This window comes from Trachurus trachurus (assembly GCF_905171665.1).
Source record: "Trachurus trachurus genome assembly, chromosome: 11".
Classification (NCBI taxonomy): Eukaryota; Metazoa; Chordata; class Actinopteri; order Carangiformes; family Carangidae; genus Trachurus; species Trachurus trachurus.
In genome coordinates this window covers 15,308,110-15,326,904 of record NC_139904.1, presented here as the reverse complement: position 1 = coordinate 15,326,904, position 18,795 = coordinate 15,308,110, and positions in this window count along the sequence as shown.

Below are 18,795 nucleotides of genomic sequence, written 5' to 3'. Positions count from 1 at the left end.
ATGACTAATCAGTGGGGGATACGCACTCAGTAACCCGACTCTCATGTAACAGACACTGCTAACCAGATTATGTTGCAGAAGAGCATGTCATAACCCAACTGTGAATGCACAGACAGAGGATGGAGGGGCTGCATTCCTCAAGTGCTGCACTTGCGAAACAAAGGAGTCTGTATTGTAATGTATGTTTATAATACATGCCGGTTATGGAATGTGCGTGCGTGTGCACAAGCGTGTATGAATCTGTGTGTGTGTGTGTGTGTGTGAGTGAGCAAGATAAAAAAAAAAACCAACATATATGTGCACATGTATTGTGTGCGTATGTATGTAGAATGTGTTTGTCCGCGCTTTACGAGTATGTGGCGTTTAGAAATTTCGTACCCGTTAAGGAGTCGTTTGTAGGATCTGAATATGCAAGTGCGTTTGAGAGAATGTGCTCTTCTGTGATGTTAGCTCACTTTACGGGGGTTGGGGAAGAGCGGACGAAAAGCATTTACTGATGTTGAAGACAACCACAAGAAATGTGTTTACCTTTGACAAGAATGAATAAAAAAAGACAACTGTAAATTGAACCAAGAATGATTAAAAACAATACCAATTAAAATCTTTTTGCAAATTTATTCATGTGTGTTTATTTATAGGTGCATAAGGAACTACTGTTTCTTCTTCCCTCCCCTGTCTGCCCTTTCTTTATCTTAACACTGCCTCCTTCACCTTCACTCACCCTGCACTCACTTTTGTTTATTTTTCTTGAGCACGACTTGAAAGCGCACACTCCACACTCCACTTTTAGATGTGTTGGTTGTGAGCAGACACACGCAAACAGACAGTACTCTTGGTGTAAAACTATCACCCTTTCTTACATGGCCCATCCTCGCAGCACCTCACTTTGGCGTCAGTAACACTTCTCCTGCCATAAAACATAATGACAGCGTGGGGGGAAAGTCACGGCTGCACGTCTCCCACTCTATCCATCTCCTATTCTGGGAAAAAAAAGAAGAAGAAAAAACACCTGCAAGCCATTCATGTCTCCACACATTTGTCTCCCTCAGTCCCTCCACATCGCTCTCCAATCCCCTCGCTCCTGTCACCTTCTTTCTAATCTTTGTACGCAGAACAGAAAGAAGCTGACAATGGGGAGGGACACGTGTCTCACATGCACTAATGTCCGTGTCAAAAGGGACAGAGGGGGCAGATAAGATTTTGTCTTTGATGTTACACATCAGGCCTGAAATCACAAGAGAGAGAAGTAGAGCAGACTCTGCTGTTGGCTTCTGCTTTTCACGTCTAGGACCATCCAGGATATTTGCAAGTGTGTGTGTGTGTGCAGAGGGATTGTGCCAAGAAATGTTCAGTGTTAATTTAATATATTTTCTGTGATTGACAATTTGCTCAACATAATGTGAGTCGCACTTAACCAAGCAGGCTACAATGAAGTGTTCACGTCTATTAATGTCTGTTTCACAGCTGTTTGACTCCGCTGCTCCTGATTCTGTCTGACACTGTGCATTTAGCTGACAGGCCGATAATTACTGAATATTACAGTAGGTCTTGGCTTACAGTCCCTTGCCTACTTATAGGTTTGGACTTGCACATTCAACGTTTCAGTGTTTTGACACTGGGGGAGCAGCGGAGGAGGAGGGGGAGTTTAGCTTCTGCTCGCAGGCCTGAGATGACAACTTAAACCATCATTTTGCAGAAAATTGGCCCTGTTTGGATTTTTTTTCTTTTTTTTTGTTGGCAGCATGGGTGTCTCTGGTTACTTATGTAAGGGAATTAACTGTCATCTTTTACACCTTAAATTCCTGTCTGGAAAAAGCTTATGTTTTGCTGGTTCCTAAATGAAGCATTAATTGATCTGCTTACCATTCAAATGAGGGGATCAGGAGAGTTGCCAGTGGATTAGAAATGCCTACCTTTCCCCGAGGCGCTGACACAGAGTCTCCCGTTTCCACTGTGAAACAGACATCTAACAAGCTCGGTGTCCAGGCTCTAACTAAGGAAGACATTCCATTAGCGAGAGGAGATGACCTCTTCTCCGTTTGGCGGCATATTATTGTTTTCTGAATCATTTACTGTGAGATAAGCCATCTGTAGCATGGGCAGGCCCGTGCCGTCGAGAAGAATTCCCCTGACAAGCTGCACCGTCTGGCTCAAACAATGAAACAGATGCCTCCTCCTCAGAGAACTTGTTAAAGCTCAGGACATCAGTGAGACAATCACTGCCACTATAGCGCTGCCTTCAAGTGCTCCTCAGAAACCCCTATTTCAAGGTTGGGAGTCATAAAAATGAGTTGTGGCTCGTTCACATGCCTCGAGCCAGAACATGAACTAATAGTCAAAGTCTATTTATATATTCATCTTTTGCATTTTACTTTTGGAGTAGAACGTCCCAAGAAACACATGTGGCAGATGTTCCCATGTTACCTCCATGTACTGTGCGCGCAAACCAGGGGTCGGCTCAGGAACTGAACCGCAAACTCGATGATTAATGACCGAACCAGTGCAGCGTTTTATGCCAGACTTTCTACATGTATGAAAACTACACACTAAACACAGACAAGATGAAAACATATATCAATCTCAGATATTCACACAAAATGTCTTTTTACGAACTCTCAATCCATTCCAATGTCCAATGTCTGTGTACACAAAACACTGTGCATAGTGCAAAATCGAATCGTCAATGGTGTGGGATTTTTGGATTCAGTTGGGGGTGGGGGGGCCTCCAAGCTGCCTCTTGCCTGGGGCCACCAGAAAGTCTAGAAACACCCCTGCTCACTGGTGCCCAGCTTCTTTGTGTGGTATTTACTTTTCCTAAAATGAGCCAAGCCTTTCTCCTGCCTGTATTTGTGCTAATTTTAAAAAGCCTCTGTTTTTCTTTGTATTATAACTAATCTTTTTTTTGGAAGCTTTTTTTCCCCTCCCACCCACAGTTTAATGCATTCCTGGAATATTTCTGAAAGCAGGTTTAAGTTGGAGTGTGGTTTCAATCTATTGTGCTCTTCTTGTGTCAGATGTTCTTCTAAACACACTTTGAAGACAAAAGAAATATGGTGGCGTGGGAAACATCGGCACCAGGTGAGATGCAGGCAGACAGCAGATACAGTATCACATAGCAAATCTCACGCAACTCAGTGTGTAATCAAATAGTTCTACCTCCCACCTATAGGTGTCGCCAAAGCTTTCTCCTGTCGGGACAGACAGTGACTTGCATACGGGACATCTGAAAAACATTATGCAACAGATTAACCAAGTATGTCTGCCTCTTAGATAAAGAATGAATTCAGAAAAACAATGATGACAACGCTGGGTTGATTTATGTATTACGTGGTCTGTGCAGCTTGGATAGATTTAGCTGTCTCTGTTCATCTGGGCAGGTCTGAATTATTGGGTTAAGCTGCTGGAGTTCAGTAGAACTCAAATTTAATATCTGCCCAAACTCATTCAGGGAGTTTAGCGTGACATCATTGTAACCCTTGGTTTGATTCATGCTCGATGGTGCCAGCGAGGCTGCTCATGCAGGGACACTGGGCATTAACAACAACACAATGAATCAGTGAAGAAACATAAGAGAAATAAATCAGGCTTCGGCAAGGCCATCAAAGGCCACAAGGTGCAAAGTAGAAACAGCTTAAAAGAGTATTGTGTCTTATGCAACAGATGAACGGATGAGCTGACCCACTGTACTGACAAATTTTCCCAACTCTTCAGGATTACATTAGTCCAGGGGTGAAGGCCGTATTAAAATGTCAACTATTTCTGTTCTACATGGAATTCTAAGTTTATTCCCTTGATCTGTGAATACCGGGGACAGTGTTGTTGATGTTTTTGCTCTTTTAATATTGAGATCAGACAGAATGTTCTTTTTACAGTTCACATGTTGTTATGTTGTGATTCACCCTGAGCCAACCCAACCCAGCCCTCCCTACAGTACTACTGCAGACACTGAGGTCATGAGGGCGTGGGGTTATACAAACCCATGTTTATAATCAACATGTTAAAAGTAGCATTTGAAGATTTCATGAGCAAATTGGAGTATTTTTAAGACTTTACGCCATCTATTTATTGACAAATTGATCATTTTGGGGTGTTATTTTAAAACAGTGTTTATGATTGGATGTGATGATATTGATATTGATATTTTAAAAGTAGAATATTGACTTTTTGTACAGTACAGTTGTATATTTTGGGGGGGCTTTTATGCCTTTAATCGATATAGGATAGCTGGAGAGAGACAGGAAATGGGGAGACAGAGAGAGGGGGAATGACACGCAGCAAAGGGTCACCAGTGGAATCGAACCAGAGCCGCTGCGGCGAGGTCTGTAGCCTCTGCATATGGGGCACCTACTCTACCCACTGAGCTAAACGAGGCCCTGTACAGTTACATTTGAGTCTAATTCCTTATTTAAAATGGTGATAATTGACTGATATCTTTAGCAGCTGTTATTATTATCTATTTATTATCTAGTTATAATCTGCTCTCTCACATCTATAAAACCCTTTAATTACCTTGTTATATTTAGTTAGTTTAATCCACACAAAAGCTCCTCTAAGTCTGGGTAGAAATGGGGAAAACATGAACCTGTTCCTTTAAGAACCGCTATGGGGGAGATGTACTTAGGTATGTTTCACTGTTGTACCTGCTGTCTGTACCTGTTCTCCATGTCACAGGTGGTACCTCAGGATCATGTCTCCTGGTCTTAAGTTATCCTCACAAGACCCCTTCAAGTCCTCCCCGGATTTTGGATTTGACTCGACACTCCTCCGGCTTCAGATCACAGTGAGTCAACTCTCTTCCTCTGCAGATGGAAACTGACCCAGGTGGGGTGGGGGGAGTTGGAGCTGAGTCAAGGCGGCGTAGAGACGTTTCCTGGATCCAGAATGACATCATGTAATCCCCTGGGTGATATGATGCCAGCTCAGGCAACGGAGACACTGGCATGGTTGGAGAACATGACGTGACGGTCCGCTGGTGACGAAAGCAAGCTATGGCTAAGGTAACAAGTGTCATATGTCAGGGTTCACTTTGTTATGTTTCACAGTGAGAGGGATCTGTGGGGTCAACGTTAAACCTGAGCCGACCCTCAGAAAGAAAGAACAGTAGCTTCCTCGAAAAAAGGCAGAAACTTCAATTTATTGAAGTAATAATGTTCCTAAATTATATAAAAATTTCTAATTTCACAATGACAGCCCACTAATTTAAGGTTTTATAAGACAGACTTTCTTGGACATGCTCTTAAGAGAGGCAGGAAAATGTGAATGTGCATTTTAATTAGAACAGCATTAAGCTTCCTAGAGGGCTTTGCTTTTGCGCACATTAATTTGGGCTCTTTCCAATCCTCTCCAGATCAGTTGACTAATGTGTTGACAAGTGGAGGAAAGTTATCACAGAATATCAAACAGACCACATTTGCCATCTGCAGCAGCCTCTAGTACTAGCACCAACAGCATGTGTGTGTGTGTGTGTGTGTGTGAAAATGCTTTGAATATTAAAGAGTGCAGGATTTGACTGTAACCCAGGGCTGGAAGAAGTGGAGGAAGAGCTGAGGCTGTGAAAGGACAAAGACTTTATTCCCCTAGTTGAGGTCTTTAATATGTATTTACATTTAGAAACACATCAGTGTATTCGCACTCATGCAGTCCTCCACTTTCTAATGTTTTTCCATTTAAAGAGGTGAACGCTTCTCATGAATTATAGAAAAGACTCTGCTTAAAGCTCCACTATTCCTCTGCAGGAACTCCGCTAGCAAAAACATCCCGGCTCTCTCCCATGTGTGAGTATGTGAGTTTTAAGATCCTATAACTGCAGCTTCCTCCTATCAGCTCCAACGCAGACGTTTCTGCAGATTCAATGTGGAGGAAGTTGGAGAAATCTGTGAATTTGTAATTACTTGGAAGGAAAAAAAAAAAAAAGATCCGAGTGTGCAACAGCCTCACTAGTTCTTCTCACCATGGGAAAGTTTGTCTTTTTAACAGCAATCTTTTATTTCTTCCCTGCAGCTTTCACTTGTTTTTGCTCCCTGTGTTCTTTAACACTCTCATGTTTTATCGAAGTTTTCTCGCCTACGTTCTCTCACCATTGGTGTTTAATCCTTTGATCAGTTTGTATTTCCTTCAGCTCCTGTTAAACCTTGTCTTCATTGTAGATGGTCGTTCCTTCCCTCCAGTTTCCTCATTATTCTGCAGTCACCCCCCACCCTGCGCTCCCCTCCCCCCTCTTCCTCTTTGCCTCCAGATTTAGCTGTAATCCCTAATTTCTGGTTGCTACATCTGCACAGCACTCAACAGCTGGGGACCCACTCACACAAACAGACATGGACCTCATGCGGTGAGTGTGTGTGTGTGTTTGTGTGGGCGTGTGTGTACAGACGTGTGTCCACACTTTGGGCATCTGGTCAAAACTTAAGCCCAGGAATAGCTAATGCTTGTCTCCATTGTGACAGAGTATTTATGACAGGACCAACCATTTGCGATGTTGCAGACTTCAGAGTATCACAGGAAATACATAATACTGATTTAAATTTTACAGGAAAGCTGCGAAGAGAGGACATCTTGTTGTTTGTAAACACATTTTTTCAAAAGGAAATCTAACCCTAAAGAGAATCAGTTTTATTACGGGGAACTTGGATTTTTTTCACTTTTGATCTGTGCCTATAAATTGCTCTCTTTTAAAGTTCAAAATAGCGGAGCAGATTTTGCCTCATTACGCTATCAAAAGACAAATTCTGGAGCGTCTTCACTCATGGACAACCAAATACCTTCTTTGTAGCTTAAATACAAGTTGGCAAATGGTTTGATCTTGATACAAACACACATTTCTTCATCATTATATTAATGTCAGCATTGAAGTGATAATACTAAGTCAACTCATTTGGACTTGAGGATAAACAAGACTAAGAGTCTACAGCTGTCCCAGCAGCTCAGTCAGGGTGTAATTAAGCACAGCAGTCATTTGAGCTAAATGCTAACACTGGCATGCTACATACTGACAAAGAGTGGGTTAGGATGGTGACTATTGCTAATTAGCACTAAACACAAAGTGCAGCTGGGGCTGATGGAAAGTCATTCTGCAGATGTTTGATCATAAACCAAATGAGCAATTTGAATTGGTTGTTTGTACCCAAATCCCTTTATTGCCTCTATATGTACAAAAAACAGTGATATATATTCACATATCCTGTAAACAGCACCATCAGCTCTGTTCCATAGACATCATTTTTATTTGAATGCAAGAAAGTGCACAGTGTCAAGGCCACAGCGCAGCAGCCAACACTATCCCAAGTGCAGGTTGCCTCCCATCTGTCAAGAAGTGGTTGCCAAACTTGCAAAAAAAAAAATTGAAAAAAATAAAATACTTGTTGACAAGTGCATCTTAAAGTTTTGCGAGGTGAAGTACATTTGCCAACTCTTTGACCCATATATGAACTCTGGGCTTCTTTCTGACTTCCAGTTCTGCCAAATTAAATGTTTGGCCAAAAGGGCACAGAGAGAAATGGGGTTGCCAGCACGGGGTTTGGAGTAATGCTTTTTTAAAGGCTTTTGACAGGTAATCAAATATAACTGACCGGAGGGGCTTCGGTTTTGGGAAGGACCAAAAGTGAGTGAGTACAGTACCTATTTCCTGTCTTCATTCCTCACACGGCGGGGCGGCGGGGGGGGGACACCCCTGGGAAGATGGCAGAGAGTCTGGATTTGGTATAATGGGGTTGTATGCACAACTTTGAATTGAATTAATGAGTGTCTGGCATTAATAGAAATCCTGTGTATACTGTTAATAATTTCCTGCTCTGGTTCATGGGGCACATTCTTCTAGGGCTCCTGTTCCCAGGCTACTCTCGGTTTATAGCTAAATACCACTTGATGTATCAGTGGAACATCTGATAGAAAGTAAGTGATTCATGCTGAAGGACCTCACCTAAAATGTCATGCCATATTCTTCAGCATTTCAACAGTGAGTACTAGAGCTGGAAGCAACTTCTCCTCACCTGTCCCTTCAGCACTGACGTCTGGGTGCAATGACTCTGCAACAGTCACAGGTGTTTGTTAGCTCCAGTTACGACACAACAGCTTGGTCACCGGTGACAGTTTAAAAGTTGTGCTAAACAGCAAAGCAACACTTGATGGTGTGAATACGACCCACTTCTGTTGCTGAACCTGACTTTCACTATTAGCCTACATCTTAAGGGATTAGCGTATTTATGACATCTACTCCACGTGTTTTATATTCATTTTGAATTATATTAAAAGGAGTAGTATGTAAAATTAAAAAAAAAAACCTATGTCTGCATTTATGGAGATGGGAATAGCTTCACTCTTTTCCCAATTTATATTATAACCAGCGTAGCTTCCAAATTGCTCAATAAGCTGGAGTTAGGGAGGTGGAGAAGAGCTGGGACGGGCTGTAGTGGTGATTACAATTGATCTGGAGGGGACCATGAGTGCCTGCACCAAATTTCATGGCCAGGCATCCAATAGTTGTTGAGACATTTAACTAAGCACTGGAGGGGAGTCGGGAGCTAATCAAAGTCATTTGGATTCATCCTCCAGGCATCATGGCTGTCTGTGCCCAATTTTATGGCAATTCATTCAATAGTTGATGAGACATTTCCATCTGGACCAAAGTGGTGGGCTCTCCCCGGAGCCATGCTGCCAGTGTGACTGAGAAGCTGCCGCTCTGATGTTCCACACCAGCACCATGTTTTACAGATATACATTTAACTGCATAAGATCATGTAGCATGAATATTTCATGCTATATGAACATGAGTGACACATTGATTTTGTCATATGCAGTTTTGGACATTTCAGCTGATGAACTCCACAGACTGACGACACGTCACTGATATGAAGGGACATTCAGTTTAAAGGTAAAACATGCTGCACTTCACAATACATATAATTTTTTACCTTGTGTGAGCACACGTCAAATCCTCTTACTTCCACCGCCTGCTTTAGATGTCACAAGGTATCCTGACTCACTTCCCTCAGGGAATGTTCCCCCAACATGTCATATTGACAAACTAATTTTGCAAATGTCTTTCAGTTTCTTTTCTCTCACAGCCTTTGATGCCAAGTCAGAGGGACATGTTGTGTGGCTTTTAAAATATACATTCAAAACCGATTTCATGAAAACATTCGTGATTTCTATGTTTAGAAGTTGTCATTGTTTTCATCATTGTTTCATTCACAGCCAAGCGTCCACTTCAACAGAGAGCTGGTTCTCGTTCCAAAGCGTAAATAATCTTTCAGGCTGAAGCCAAAATGTCCATTCACAGCACATCAGCCTTGCGTGAGCGCTACATTACACCACCAGCCTGCAAAGTGTTAATAGCCACAATGATCGATGAGATGTTAACATGGACTGGTGAAGCACTGAGATAAAATGAAAGATGTTAGAAATGCTGAGATTGACATTTCTACTTTTACATAACAACGATAAAACTCACAGCCTTTTTATTCTTTCAGTAGAGTCAATATGTTTTTTTTACAGTAGGTATAAAGTTGGACTGGAAACATCTGTAGATACAGTGTTTGCAGGTTTTACGGTGTTTATGAGCTGTGTTGCACTTTCAATTTATTATTTTTTGTCCCCTGCAGGCTGACAGTTTGTATTTATGGAAAATCCGACATGACATGAACGCAACATGACTGTTTGGTCGGGAGCCAGCAGAGGTCCAGCCATTAACAAGCCGCACCTGTGCCTAATCAAAGTGCTGCCTTCACTGTGTATCAGTGTGTTTGAGTAAATACTGAGGGAGGCAGCGACTGAGGTAAGGAACGGCTTTTTACTTTACACAGTACACGTGTAATTCTGTGGCACATGTGGTGGATTTCATAAAACACATTCGAACAGTACCACAGTGTACCAGGAGGCTTGTAGGGCCCACTGAAAAAAAAAACCCAATAAAATCAACACACATTTAACAATCGCTCCCCATGAACTAGCCCTTTAAATGATATCCAACTGATTTACACTATGGATCCACTCCAACAGGATTTTAATAGATCTCTGTTACACCTCTTTGACATCAAACATAGCCACGGTACAGTATTGTACTGTGTATATGTGAGCAAAGAGACTCATTCTTGACCTTCTTGACTCACAAAAGCTCGTAAAATAGTTTTTGAGTTTAGAAGTTTATATCACAGAAAGTCGAGATATTCACTCAAATCTGCATTAATCTATTTGGCCGCTTGGAGCAAAGCAAACAACCTGTGAAAAAAAAACTAACATTTTATTACCTCTTGCAGTTGATGGGGAGAATGTGCGAGAAACAGCTGTTTATATATTAGACATCAGCAAACACAGGGTAATATTGCACTCCACCCATTTGGCATTGCACACCTATCAGAGCCTTGATGGACAGTTTAAAAACACACAAACATGGCACCTACATTAACCACAACCAACCACATCTCCACTTAGGAACAGATTTGGGTGTGTTAGGGTGGTAACGGTTGATCTAGCCTCAGCAGCGGAAACTGAGGTCAGGTAATGTCATGATTTATTTATTTTTTTCCTTGTCTTCGAACCCAACCAACAACACTGACTCAAGTGACATCATTGGGGGTATTTTATCAGACGTCATGCAGCTCCCTCTGTAGCCACGAATGGGTTTGTGCATCAACGCTCAAAACAGGCTTTTATGTGTGAAATTGCTGGGTTGGCCCTTTAATTTGGTGTCTTGTTTTTAGCTGCACTTTCACTTGGCTTCACTGGTGTCGGGCCCACAGCATTCAGTGATTTTATCAGAGATTTGTTTTTCCTCTGCAAACAGCTGCTTTGCTGCAGCCAAAGCTGTTTGCCTCACTTCGTTCATAATTCTCCATGGGTTTGAGAATGTGAGCAACAACCAAGCAAATCCACCCTTTTTTGTTTTTGCACTCTTTGACAAATCTTTTTGAGTTCTTTTTTGTGGGTTTTGTATTTCTATGGTGCAGTTTAATGCCATACTGTAAACCACACTGTAGATTCACTGGAGTGCTATGCTCTCATACATTGATCACTTCAAGCAGTGATCCTCTTTGGCTGGAGGTCACAGCATATTTTAGCATCAAATCCATATTAAAAGCCATTGAGATGATTTGTAATCCCAATCCCTCCCATGGAGCATTGATACAGCTTGATTGATACATGAGATGTCTTCCTCCCTTGCTGTCATCAGTGTGCAATTTGATAGATAATTGTCTCAGTTCACATATAGAGGATTACATTAATTAATTCCGCAGCAACAATAGGTCAAAGCTGTCAAATTAATTGTGCAACGTTTGTATAAGATACCAGTTATACCAGTGTATACCCTGCGTGAGTATGAGTCAGAATCAAAGAGGCCTTTGTTTCCTGTGACTGAAGTCAGTTAAGTTTTTGGAAACAGCCTTAATCCACCACCAACTCTGAAAGCATTTGCAGCTTTTATGGCGAAAAATCATGATCTCAAAAAGTAATTTCAAAGATTAATTGATGTTAAAATGCTACTTCGCACTTTTAATTAAAGCACTGGCAATCTCTAATGGGTCTAACTTTTTTTTGTTTTAACATATCTTATTTCATCTTTCGTGAAGGATGATAATGATTTCAAAGTATTTCACATCCGTTATGTTTCTATGTGATTTAAATAAAAGACACTGCTCACAGTTCATTTCCCTTTAAATGGCCCAGAACAAACCTGACTCCTGCTGTGGCATCGAGGTCCCAGAGTGGGGCAAAAGAGTCATTGCTGACAGACACTGATGACTTCCAGGCACAGCCTCAGTTCATCCCCATATACCACTAATGCTGCTATCCTCAGCTACACCCTATTAACAAGAGTTTGAGCACAGTGTTTTTCAAATGGAAACCTAGATACAGAGAGAGAGAGTGATTAAAAGACCTTAGCTGGCCTTTTATCCATAATCAACTAGCCTTCAATGCTGTGACCTCTGCCCAGCCGTGCACGGGGCTAAGCCCTCTCAGGCCATCACGGTGTGTTATGAAATAGTGCTGATTTCACTAAGTGGTGTCAAATGGAGGCAAAAGTTGAACACATATCTGCGGCATTGTGCGATGCTTTAAATCTATAAATGGACACAGAGAGAGGAAATGAAGTAGAGGCAGGATGAGTAAAACAAAAAGAGTGACGTTTGTTGTGTGTCTGTGTCAGCGAGGGCTCGTTTGAGTGAGTTGAGTACAAATGTGTCTGTGCATGTGTGTGTGTGTGTTTGGATACAAGCTCAAGGCGGTACTTATTCAACAGAATGAAAACAAGTCAGAACATGGTTACATGGTTCACCTGTCCTGGCAGAGCTGTTACACAATCCCTGCTCAGTTAAAGGCACATCTCAGTAAAAGAGAATAAAAATAACCCAGACTTTCAGCTGATGTTCCCTTCGTGTTATTAGCTCTGTTCCTTTCAAATTATTATCACATAATTAGACTTAGCCGTAGCAGCAGCGGGCTAAAACTGTGTTTAAGCTGTCCATAAAATGGCCCTCTTCGCCCTGTGATCTGTCAGAGATTATTTAACTTTTTGAGGTGTGCTCCCGCCCACAGGAGGAGATGATGTTTTCAAGTGGTGTTGTGTTTATTTTGTTTATGACTCCACATAAGACGACTTCAAGAGACTCACTGTCGAGGCATTCACAATTTCGTAAATGGAAATTTTCCAATACCCTCAAGGTCGTGACATATACTGTACACAGTCGGTGTTTTTCCAAATGTCAGAGCCCGTCAAGGTTGCTGTTCAAGTTCTTTGAGTCGCCTTTTTGTTGTTGTTATCTACTGTCTATCCTGTTGATGTACAGTAAAGATAACAATACTGTTGTTACGTATGGTTGCAGAAGTAAGAACAACAGAAATTCTCCCACAGCTATTGTTTGTTCATGACTTATACCACAAATGAACGAAACAAAACATGAAGTGGACTTCCCATGTAAATAGCACGACCTGTAGCTGTTTGCGGTTGTTGTACTAAGCGAAGCTAACCAGCTCCTGGTGGTAGTTTTGTATTTAGCATAGGCTACAGACATGAGAGTGAGGTCAACCATTTTCATCTAAGTCTCAATAAGAAAGCAGAAAAGCATACTTCTCCAATGTCAAACTATTCCTTTAGGTCTGATGAACCTTTGTACGTGATTTGAAGCCAGTTGACCATCTACAACTGCACTTGTTACTGATCATCGTCCAGGAAGTACTGTAGGAGTAAATTGCTGAGTGCAAAGTAGAACCTGCCATATTAACTGTCTCCCGTGATCTGAAGATTGCAGTACAACCTATTCCACAAATACACATGAATTTGTTTCACTGAGTCCCTTTCAAATGTTACCTGGCACTTGCTGTGCTCTTTGCACATCTTTAACCACTAAAATCACCAATCCATTAATAGCAGATCACCAGCGCCAGCAGTGCCCACTACCCCACTGGCCAACATGGACACTAAATAATCCTTCACTAATACGATTTTTCAGTGGAACAGTGAAATTTGCCAATGGCAATAGGATGATTTAGAGCACCAGACTGGGCTGAGCCCCTCATATTACTTGAGATGAACATAGCTTACTGTACGTGCACTAATGCCTCCTTGAAGCCCATTGGTGGAAATCCAAATGAGGACACATCATCCCAGATAGTATCCATATGTATCAGCCCACCAAGAGGTCCAGCAGGGGCTGTAAACAGACCATCCAGCTGTTGTGCCAGTTGTGTGGTAAACACAGCAAGGATTAGTCTCTGCTCTTAAGCTAGGAGATAATGATTCGAAATGGCCCAAGGTTAGAGGTCGATTGCATGTCTCCTGTTCTGTGGGCTGCATAATATGCTCCCCATATCCTGTCTGTTTTCACAAATAGAAAGACCTCTGGTCCGGGTCGGCGGCTGAGCATCCGCTGTCACACCACAACTGTCAGGGCGGACATTTGGGAGGCAGAGAAATGACAAACTAATATTCAAGGTGCTGATCATGCACAAGCAAGTAAGCATACGCACAACACTCACACGCACTCACACGCACACACACGCACACACACAAACACACACACACACACACAATATCCTGCACATAATTTCCACCTTTCACCTTGTTATGATGAGAAAGAAAGGCCCACAGTCACCTTACGGGCCCTCAACCTCTAGATAAAGTGTATAATTCACACCAGGTCATAAGAGGTCTTTACTGGCATAATGGAAATTAATGAGCACTCTATTGCGTGAGCACAGCTCAGCCCATTAAGGTCAACTGATGAATATGACCTCAACTCCCCTCAAATATTAAATACTATTTCACAATATCAACAGACCGGCAAGAATAATCACTCACCGCTGTGGCAGCAGCTGTAGCCACTGGATATATTCATAATAAAAATCCCCTGGTCCTGAGTGCAGAGAAATCCATACATGATGTACCTTTCGAGTTCAAAGCCATGGGAAGCTACAATAATTGTAGATTGTGGAAAGCTGAATTTTGTCCCAGAATGAACCAGTATTTCATCATGTGTGTAGGATTAAAAATGATAACACTCTTAGTTAACTACATCTCGATAAAATGAAGGCAGTATGTGCAGTCAGTAGCTTTGCCCACATCACAATAACACTGCCAAAATTCATCCCAAACTATCCTGGCTTCTTGTCAAGAACACCACCATCTCAGTATTGTGAGCTTTAGCCGGAAAAACTATTTTAAACCTAAATTATTTTGTAGAATACAACAGTTTAAATACACAGCAAACATCTTGGTAGGAATACTGTGACTGTGGAAATGATGTCACCCACTTGTGATTGGTTTTGTGAGTTTGTCATCTTGTCATTTTCATCAGTGAAGTGGCGCCGGTTCAGTGTATACTACTTAGTTCAACTTGAGGATTCAGTGTTTCAGTTTGTTTACTGAACACCCCTAGATTCCTGAGATGAGTCACTAATCTTGTCCAAAAACTTGAGCAATCACACTTTAAGGACCATTTACTACCTTTGTCTTTTTAGTCAGTGGATTGAGTTTCCTCACTCGCTGTTGTTGAGTGATTTGTTGACAGGCCGGCTCAGTGGTTGTCATGATTTCACTGACAGCCCCTTTGGTCTTGTTGGCTAAAAGTCAAATATCAAAGCTCATTTTGGAGCCTGGAAATAGTGAGATCCAGGTGAACAAGAGAAAGATCATGTGCTAATACTACCTAAACCTTCAAAATTAATGACATTCCCATCGGGCTTAACTGTACTTCTTCAGATCATGTTTGTTTCTGGAAGGTGCACAGCGCACAAGAATACGCCTCCTCAACTGTCATGAAAAATGAAGGACTAGATAAGCTGTTTATAATGTCCGGTCACTTTCCACTGAAAAACCAGACAGGACTCACATCTCACACTCGGCTACAGCTTCTCCTGTATAAACATGTTTCCTTTTAAAGAGTCTCCCACTCCCCCGAGGAGACAGTGAACGTGCATATTCATGACATGTGCTTGTGTTGTCATGTTACAGGCCAGCGTGTACCACCTGACGCTTCCTCGGGTGGATTGCTAAGGGCTTCTACATGCTAACAAACACAAACACATGATGCATCGTGGCATGAATTTGGACAATAATGCATGCGTTGTGCCAGCAGGGGAATGCAGCCTGTTTAAGAATGATAGCTGAAAGCCAAGCCGTTTCAGGGGGGGGGCAGATCCATAATGCTGAAATCCCAAGGGGCAGCACCTGCCTTCTTATACAGGCAAGAACACACATGTTTTTTTCCCCCAAGCACACACACAGTAGCAGGGCCCGTGGAGGCTGTTGCTGTGGTGGTGTGAGGTGCAGAGTGGGGCCCCTCTTGGGCTGAAGGTCTTTGTTCCTCTTTCATGGGCTCTGCTTCCCTCTGATGATGGGCCCATTGTCCATGCCTCCAGTGGACCTGCACCATTCAGGCCTGCTGATAAAGCCGCCTTTCACAAAACCAAAGCAGGGGAAGAAGGAGGGAAATAGGGAGGAAGGGGATAGAAAGGCAGTGATGGAAGTGTGGAAAGGCAAAGGAGATGGGATGGACAAATTCAGCGAGAAGCAAGAGAGGGTTAAAGGCAGGAAAGAAAGGCTTGTGATGGAAAAGAGAGTTCTGGGAGGGTGAGCAAGACTGGTGAGATTTTTAGAAACTGGACTAAAAAAACATCACAGTGAGAAAAATAAAAGAACAAAAGAAAAACTGGATTGAAGTGGAGCACTTGAAGGTGGGTGAAAAAAAAAGAAGAAAGGTTTCACCAGCTTCTCTCACCGGCTCCTCGTCTACTGATCTGAGATTAGCCATCAGGCGAACAGAAGCTCTTGTCTCTCCAGTTGTTTCCACCCCGCTAGATCACACACTGAACAGTCAAATCCAGCACACATCTAGTGTGCATTGCATGACCTTACACGGGTTTCCATCACTGCATGAAAATGAAAAACTCCTGAGAAAAAACTTTGCGGGGAGCTTTGTGCCACCCTTAATGAGAGCTAACATCAGCGCTTGACTCGCAAGACTCTTGGCTGCAGCTCAGCAAAACACTGCTTACGTAATTATGCAGATTTATTTATTTATTGTGTGTAACCATGCGACTGAACCAAACATGCCCTTTTTTTGCCCAGAAAGGCAGGGAAGGAGGTGGAGTAGGCCAAAAAAAAAAATTGACCGCTGTCGTTGTCATGCAGAGCCGGAGGGCATGCTGCTGAGAATGTCACACAGTGTTCGGTCATACCAGCAGGGCTTGGCCTTGAGGCAGCCTCTCCAGTTTCTCCTCCACAGGATTAGAGGGGTGAATGGCGAGCACTCATCATGGTCGTGCGTTTTTCACCAGCCTGCTACACAAGTGCACACATGGAAGACGTGCAAGTAGAAAGCAGTCAAAAGTGGTAAAGAGTAGCCAAGTACCACAGGAAGACATGGATTGGGGCCACAGGCCGTGGAAGGACGAGGAAAGAGTGAGGCAGCTGGTCACTTCAGATGGTTAATGATCCGGTCTCTAGAGCCCAGAAATAACAGACTTGAGCTCCAAGCAGATTTACCCCTAAGATTTAATGAGATCTTTCACCCGTTGAGATCGTTCATTAATCTGCCCTGAAAAGTAATAGTCTAAAAATAGTCGCAGTAACGATGAGAATGTGTCAGACGGATTCTGTGTACTATCTGGGATAAAGCCTCCTGACGTGGTGCACTGCAGCGGAGGTGGTCAACATAACATAATCTGTGCTGAGCCTATCCAGAACGCTCCATGGTAAAGTGCAATAGCTTGAAGTGGACCATCACACATTAATGCATATATGTCTGCCTACATAAACTCTACTTTTGCTTCAAATGTAAAATAGGAGAAGTGAGAGAGTCTTCTGAGCTCAGAGCCGACACACGAGAAGAAGATGCCCTTGGAGATACTGTGAAAAATAAATCAAAGTGGTGGTGACTCAGCTCGAAGACTCAAACACTCTCATTTGGACTTTTTTTTAAAGCTTAAATGTTAACCACATCTGTGAGAGAAAACTAACAAATTGCTTTGCAGATCCTCATCAGAGGGAGCTCAAAGCGCCCGGGTACGTCATGGCATTTAAGGTCAAAATAAAAAGTGAACTTTCTGAAATGTTAAAAATATTCAGTGATGATTACAAAGCACTGTCAAAAGCCTCTAAGGGCGCATTAGTAAGCCAAAGCAATGAACTCTTTCATAGGGGCAGTGTCCGTAGAGTTTGAATTTTCACTCTGTCATTTTTAATCCAGTGACTGTACCCATTACATGTCTGTTATCTCACAGCAGACGTGTGTGTGTGTGTGTAGGGTCATTCAAGGGGCCATAGAGTTAATACGAAGCAGGAATAGCTGAGCAATTATGTAAGCATAAGAGACCCACTTAATGAGTATTTGTATAAATCCTCACACAAATACACAGCATCTGAAAAAGAAGAAAAAAAGCTGTTGCGCACACTAAAAATACCTGTTTTCTGAATGGAGAGGGGGTTGCACAGCCATAGGTTATGATGGTAATTACAGCCGGGCGAGTGGGGGTGACAGGAAGCGCCGAAACTGAGCGGCGAGTAAAGCCACAGGGAGGATATGTTTTTAGCGGAGACATGGATGTGTTCAGGACTTCCATCCGCACAGCAACAGGCACTGAGACAAAACAACAAGAGGAGAAAACAAGAAATGTGAAGGGAGGAGAGGAAAGAAAAGGGAGCAAATAGATTGTGAGAGAGAAAAGAGGGAAAGGAGCATGGAAGAAGTGATGTGTTATGACTTCACCGTGTCGTCCTAACAGTTGTGCTACTGTGGAGAGTGACAAAGTTGAATGAAGTTAAATCATATTCAGAAAATAAAGTTGATTCATACATTCAAACAAACTCAAGAATGCAAAAGCAGAGAGACAGAAAGATTAGTGTCATTTGAGTCAGGGAGGTATAGAAAGATGGGGGAAGTTAAGGAAGGCGGAGGGAGAGCGACGGAGCAGGAGGGGTAGGTTAAGTACAAATTTGGAACCACACAAGCCAACCACACACTGAAAGACTGTAATTTGGATTTTCCCAGAATAGCCAGTAAACGAGGGAGAAAGGAGGGACAGAATAACATGAACTCTTCAGCAGCACGCAACACGCACAACAACAACACACTCCCCAGGACAGTCCTCACGTCTCACATACACAAGAGCTATACACATATATACACCACCGTACCTATATGTGTACATACGGCCACATGGATAGGCATGACAGAGTAGCATGTACATGTACTGAGGCAAACCTTGTATTTGCAGATGCTGAAACTACACACCCTCTGCTTAAAACTGCTTTGTGTTCAGTCGCACAAGGACGAAATGAGAAGATCAATATCACTCGTGTCTAAA